Consider the following 6,071-nt stretch of genomic DNA (forward strand, 5'->3'; position numbering starts at 1 on the left):
CCTGACGTCCTACTGGCCTGGCCACAGCAGCGTCACGACTGGGGCACCAACCACATGCCCAAGGGACAGGCAGTGGGTTTGGTGGTGCTTTTAAGATTTTTGAGAATACCTTGACACTGTTGGTGGGACATGGTGGGTAAGAAAAGCAATACAAAAGGCCATGGGGTGGACAGTGGCATCAACTGAAGCTCTGACATGGGTGGTACTGGAGGCACTTATAACACTAGTGGCACATGGTACGCCATGGCCTCTGCATTGTTCATCGGGAAAGGAGTGGAACCTGGCTTTGGTCACCACGAGAGGGGCTGGCCCTCGCAGTAGGGGCACTCGGGGGCACTGACTGCACACAGCTCACAAAGAACACGGTGCTGGCAGGGCTGCAGGACAGTGCAGTGGGCCTGCTCCCGGCAGGCCACACACTGCTTGGCACGAGTTGGAAGATCACCCCATCCATGGCCTCCAGGTCCAGGTGTAGTTGGCTCTACAAGGAATGCAACTTGAAGAAATGGATGTCGCTGATGTCCCCCAAGTGCCGCAGCCCTGGCAGTGAGGACAAGCCCAGGCCTTCAGGTTCTTCCTGCAGCCGCTTGACCTGGGCATCCACCTCCTCCTCTTCTTGCAGGGCCAGCTGCTGGTCACTGTCTGCCAAACGAGCTCGCTCCTTAGCCTCCTGGCTTCTCTCTGCCAGGCCTCACAGGCCTGATTCACTTGCTGCCAAGACTCTTCCTGTTGCCTGATCTTCTCTTGGCCTCATCTAGCTGCCGCCTGACCTTTGCCAGCTCAACACTGTTTGGACTTGTATTCGAGGAAGCTCAGGGGCCAGAGTTCAGAATGGGGGGTGGACTAGGAGAGAAGCTGCCGGAAACAAAGTTCCAGATGCTCCCAGGGATGCTGTTCAAACCTGTCAGCTGTCCTTCTCTTCCAGGTCTTTAAGGACGCAGTATTTATGTCACTAAGATGAAGATCTAAGGCAGAACCTGGGGAGAAGGGACAAAGATGCATGCCTACTCCAAAGTGCCGAGTAATGACAGCCCACAACTTGGTGCTGGGCTGACAGGAGGCCTCCACCAATGCTGACTTACTTGATCCCCATTTTTTCTTTTAATTTTTAATAACTACATGATTAGAAGAAGCATTTCATTACAGCTTTAACGTGTTCAGTAACACACTCCAGAGCAAGAGTCCATCTCTTTCACAAGTGGATGTAAGTTTCTAGGTTCACAGTTGAATTAATACAGTTATACAATATTGAACTCAGTATAAGCCCCAAAAGACATAAAATTGAATGAGATTTTAATCTTTAAAAAAGATCTTCACCAGGCATGGTAGCACATGCCTTTAATCCCAGCACTCTGGAGGGAGAGGCATAACACTGAGATGTTGGCGCATGCATCTCTAATCTGTATGTATCTGATTATTACTAGTCATAATCGGTTGCACTTGATCCCCATTTTTAAGCCATATAATAGTGAATCAGGGAAAGAGATCCAGATGAGGCCGGCAGTGTATGCTGAGTTAGAATGGGGGCAGCAGTTCATATTATCCAGATGAAGACAGTGCTTTAGAAATGTAAATTTCCCTAAGTGGTGGCATATTGGAAAGGATATTAAACATGAATAATTCACCAGCCTGGAGTATTATTTAGTAAGTGCCTAAGTGGGCTTCAGGGATGGGTATGGTGAGGAAAATGAGATACAAGTAATGCATGAATGCCTGGGGATTTGAGGCCAGCATAGACACGACTCAGGCAGCCACTCAGAGCTTCTCTTCCTATAGGCTACCTGCTTATGCCCATCAAACACCAAGTTTAGAGCATGGTTCGGGTTAATATTTCAGCTTTAATAAAACTTTAGTAGTCACATTAAGAGCCGGGCATGGTGGTACATGCCTGTAGTCCCAGCACTTGGGAGGCAGAAGCAGGCGGATCTTTGTGAGTTCAAGGCCAGCCTGGTCTACATAGTGAGGTCCAGGTGAGCTGGGGCTACAGGGAGACGCTGTTTCAAAAAAAGACAAAAAAAAAAAAAATTCAGATTAAGAATACAAATCTGACTTAGTCACGACTATCAATAAATAGTCAGAGGTATACTTTGGTTACAGCAAGTAAAAGAGCAACTAATTCTAATGGTTGAAATGATAAGCCTTATGTTGACTGCCTTGGACAGTTAAGACCTATTTTTAGAACAGCAGCACAAGATTATGGAAGAACTTGTCCAGTACAAACATGCTCCCTCAGTTCACCCAAATCAACTGGCTAGCCAAGAGCTATAACTGTTAGGAGTAGCCTTCGAGGAAATGCCCCTGATGACTATCAAAAGTGGGAGCTACTAAATACAAAATAGGTAGCTCTAGTCTTCTGCCAGTTTTCACTTAGCATTTTTAGCTCCAGCTTCAGTTTACCCAAACATTAACATCAGTTATGTCTCAAACATAACTTTGAAATAGAAATGGACAATAAGGCTCACCTCATAAAAATCTTCACTAGTTATGATAATCAAAGAGCCTGCAGCAGTATCTTCAATAAACTGAGCTTTCATCCAGAACCAAACACAGGAAATTCTAAAACCTCTCTCTCAAGCCTCAGTAACAAGGCTATGCAAGCATACCTAACACATCTGTAATTACAGGTCTTTCTCCTGGAAAACCCTGAGATTTTATGTAAGCACTGCTACTTTACCAAAGATGGGTTGGTTTGGTGAAGAAATTTACTCTTGATAAAGACAGTAATATTTTATTTGGGGCAGTTAGTATTTCACAGATCCTCAAGTGTTGAGGTAGGTTAAATATCAATGATCTGTTTTACAAATTAAAACTCAATCAGGTGTTACACACTTGCCACAAACTAGAGGATCCCTGTGGTGGTCAGGACAATATGGTCTCTCTGATTTCTGGTTAATCTTGTCTGATGTTTTAATGTAATGGTGATGGCTTAAAAAGATCCATGAATAAAACAAACTATGTATCAATCTTGTGATGAGTTATACGTATTGCAGACTAATGTACTTGCTCACCACAGATGTATGTACATATAACTGAATGATAAAATTACCATCGAGCATAGTACTGAATCTGCTGCTTTCCTGGCTCCAGTGTGGAGCAGGACTGACCCCAGTGTCGGGGCTTTCATGTTCAAGGCACCATCTATGATGTAGAACAATGGGAAAGCAGGTACACAAATGGATCCAACACACAAAATGATGCCTGGAGCCAAAAGAGAGGAGGCCTTGTCCCGGTCCAAGATGAGGAGTACAAACAGTGTCAGCTCAGGCTGCTGATCCCCATTAAGATACAGACTTACAACTTGAGGGAAGAAGCTGGGCGTGGTGGTGCACACCTTTAGTCCCAGTACTTGGGAGGCAGAGGCAGGCAGATCTTTGTGAGTTCAAGGCCAGTCTGGTCTACATAATGAGTTCCAGGCTAGCTAGGGCTATAAGGAGACCCTGTCTCAAAAAGACCAAAAAAAAAAAAAAAAAAAATTTCAGTTTGGTATTCTGATAAGGTCAAGACTATAAACTATTCTTATACAAAAGCAGAAATGGCATACAGAGATTTTTTTTGTTTTTGTTTTTTTTGTTTTTTTGAGACAGGGTCTCCCTGCAGCCCCAGCTGGCCTGGAACTCACTATGTAGACCAGGCTGCCTTTGAACTCACAGAGATCCTCTTGCCTCTGATTAAAGGCATGGACCACTACACCCGGCTGGCATACAGAGATTTTTGTAGGAAGTCTTGTGCTTCTGGTTGGCACATGATCTTCTTTCTAATATTTGAAATTAATATAGGCATTTTAATGTGCAACACTATTGTATTTACAAAAAATGGCACAAAAGTGATTGTAATGGTCCATGGGCATGAACACTTCATTCCCATCTTCAGCAAACAAGGGTATCCCAACACTGCAGAACTGAGGAAGAGCATTGGCTTCATCCACAGCTGTTAAGCACTAAAGTCACACAAGTTACACCAGAATGGACAAATATTGCCCAAGTTAAATGTGATTGTTAGAGCTGAAAGAGGTTTAAGGCCACTCCAGCTCCAGCAATTATTTGAATCTTTTGAATCCCATCTACTTTTGTTTGAATTATGTGATTTTTCTTCTAACTTGTCATCTTAAACTTCTGTTTCACAAACTCTAGAAGGGAAATGCAGAAGAAATCAATACAACAGATGTTATGGACCCGGGACTACTGAGGAAAGACCACCAGACTCAATTCAGATCGGGGTAAAAGATTTTATTCAAGCTAGCTTGGACTGAAGTCTCTGCATCGGATTACAGTGCTGCAGTGGGGACGGAGAGGGAAAGGGGACATTTTAAAGCTAAAAACTGCAAAAAGGAATGTTGACAAGGTGGTCCCCGAATAACAGGGTGGAGGGTGATCTCAGTCTACATGTCAAGGGGCCCTAAAATAGCAAAGCAAGCAAGTTACAGAAGCCAGAATCAGCAGTTAGTCATATCATAACAATTTTGTTTTCTATATGTCTAGAGAGCAAGTGACCATGGCAGCGTTCTCCTGGAAGGTAAGGGGGAAAGGGGTCAGGGTTTCTGAAAACAATCCTTGAGCTAAAAATACACTATGGCTAAGCTTCTAAGATAGCTACTTTATCCAAAATGGAGTCAGTTTGGTCAGTACACAGAGGTCATACTGAATAAGAGTAACATACAAATCTCTGATTACAATGAAGTAAGGAAAGCCGAAACATCGAAATTGTAAAACCTGCTCGCTGCTTGGAACCAGTCCCACAACCAAGTTAGATAATATACACAATTCTTTTTGTTGTTGTTTTATTTTTTTGTCTTTTTAATACAGGGTCTCCCTGTAGCCCCAGCTGGCGTGGAACTCGCTATGTAGACCAGGCTGGCCTCGAACTCACTGAGATCTGCCTGCATCTGCCTCCCAAGTGCTGGTACTAAAGGGTAAACCGCCATGCCCGGTTTATATACAATTATTTTAACATGGATGATTTTCTTTGCTGTAACACGTCCTTTGTGTCAGAGCACTGTTAAACTTATCAAAACCTCTACACATGTATGTTCCCTTTCAACAGCAGCACGCTACCACTACCTGCAAAGCTGCCAGTCTCAAATGGTCTGAATGAAAGGAAGCAGGAAGTGGGGAAGGCCAAGTAAGAAGAAATTTGACTCTATGAAATTCAGCTCTTTAATCAGCCTGCCAGCTTTGTAGCCACCAGGGATGGTTCCCTTGGAGGAAGGCCCCGTGGTGTGGGAACGTGGTTACAATGTCTTACCTGCCTGCAGTGGGAAGCTGCTTGTTCTTCCTCTTTGCTTTTACCACGTTGTAATCCCCAGAATCAAAACACTGTTGCCCTTTCTGCAATCATTTCCATAAACAGTTGGAATTCCCAGGCCTTTGTCCCAGGTGAGGATACCTTGCGTTTAACTTTCCATCTTTAGCTTTCCCCTGACTAGTCACTTAATCTTCCATCATTTCCTTCTGTTCCTCTGCTGAAGCCGCCTTGGGGTTTTCCGCCAACATGATGCTCCCTCTGCAGCAGAGACTCTGGGAAAAGAACAATTACCAGATGGAGAGACCACTGCTGCCTTGTGAGTATGTGAGCAGTCCGCAGTGGTTCCTGCTCCCCACCCCTCGTCCCCAAGACTAACGTGTTGATTTATGTTGAGCCACCCCTGCATTGCTGGAACAAAACCAACTTCATCATGATTAATGATCATTTTCATGTGTTCTTAAATTGTTTGCAATTTTTTTTTTTTAAATTGGGAAATTGTAACTGTATTTATCAGGGAGATTGGTCTATAGCTTTTTTTTTTAACTTTGGTCTTTTTGAGACAGGGTCTCCCTGTACCTCCAGCTGGCCTGGAACTCAATATGTAGACCAAACTGGCCTCGAACTCATAGAGACTCGCTTGCCTCTGCCTCCTGAGTGCTGGGATTAAAGGCGCTTGCTACCATGCCCCGCTGGTCTATAGCTTTTGTGTGTGTGTCTTTATTTGGTTTTGCTATCTGGACAATATTGGCTTCATAAAAAGTTTGGAGGCATGCCTTCCTTCTATATTTCATAGAATTTTAGTTTTAAATATATTTTTATTTATCCTTATG

At 43.9% G+C, this 6,071-nt stretch overlaps 2 pseudogenes; both read right to left on the bottom strand.

Moving 5' to 3' along the window:
* Positions 1 to 290: 290 nt before the first annotated feature.
* On the bottom strand, positions 291 to 1,002 carry LOC103734212 (annotated as a pseudogene).
* A 4,155-nt stretch (positions 1,003 to 5,157) lies between these two features.
* LOC103734203 lies at positions 5,158 to 5,489 on the bottom strand (annotated as a pseudogene).
* Between the last annotated feature and the right edge of the window lie 582 nt (positions 5,490 to 6,071).

The sequence above is a fragment of the Nannospalax galili genome, unplaced genomic scaffold (assembly GCF_000622305.1).
Source record: "Nannospalax galili isolate Female #2095 unplaced genomic scaffold, S.galili_v1.0 scaffold1096, whole genome shotgun sequence".
In the NCBI taxonomy this organism is placed as follows: Eukaryota; Metazoa; Chordata; class Mammalia; order Rodentia; family Spalacidae; genus Nannospalax; species Nannospalax galili.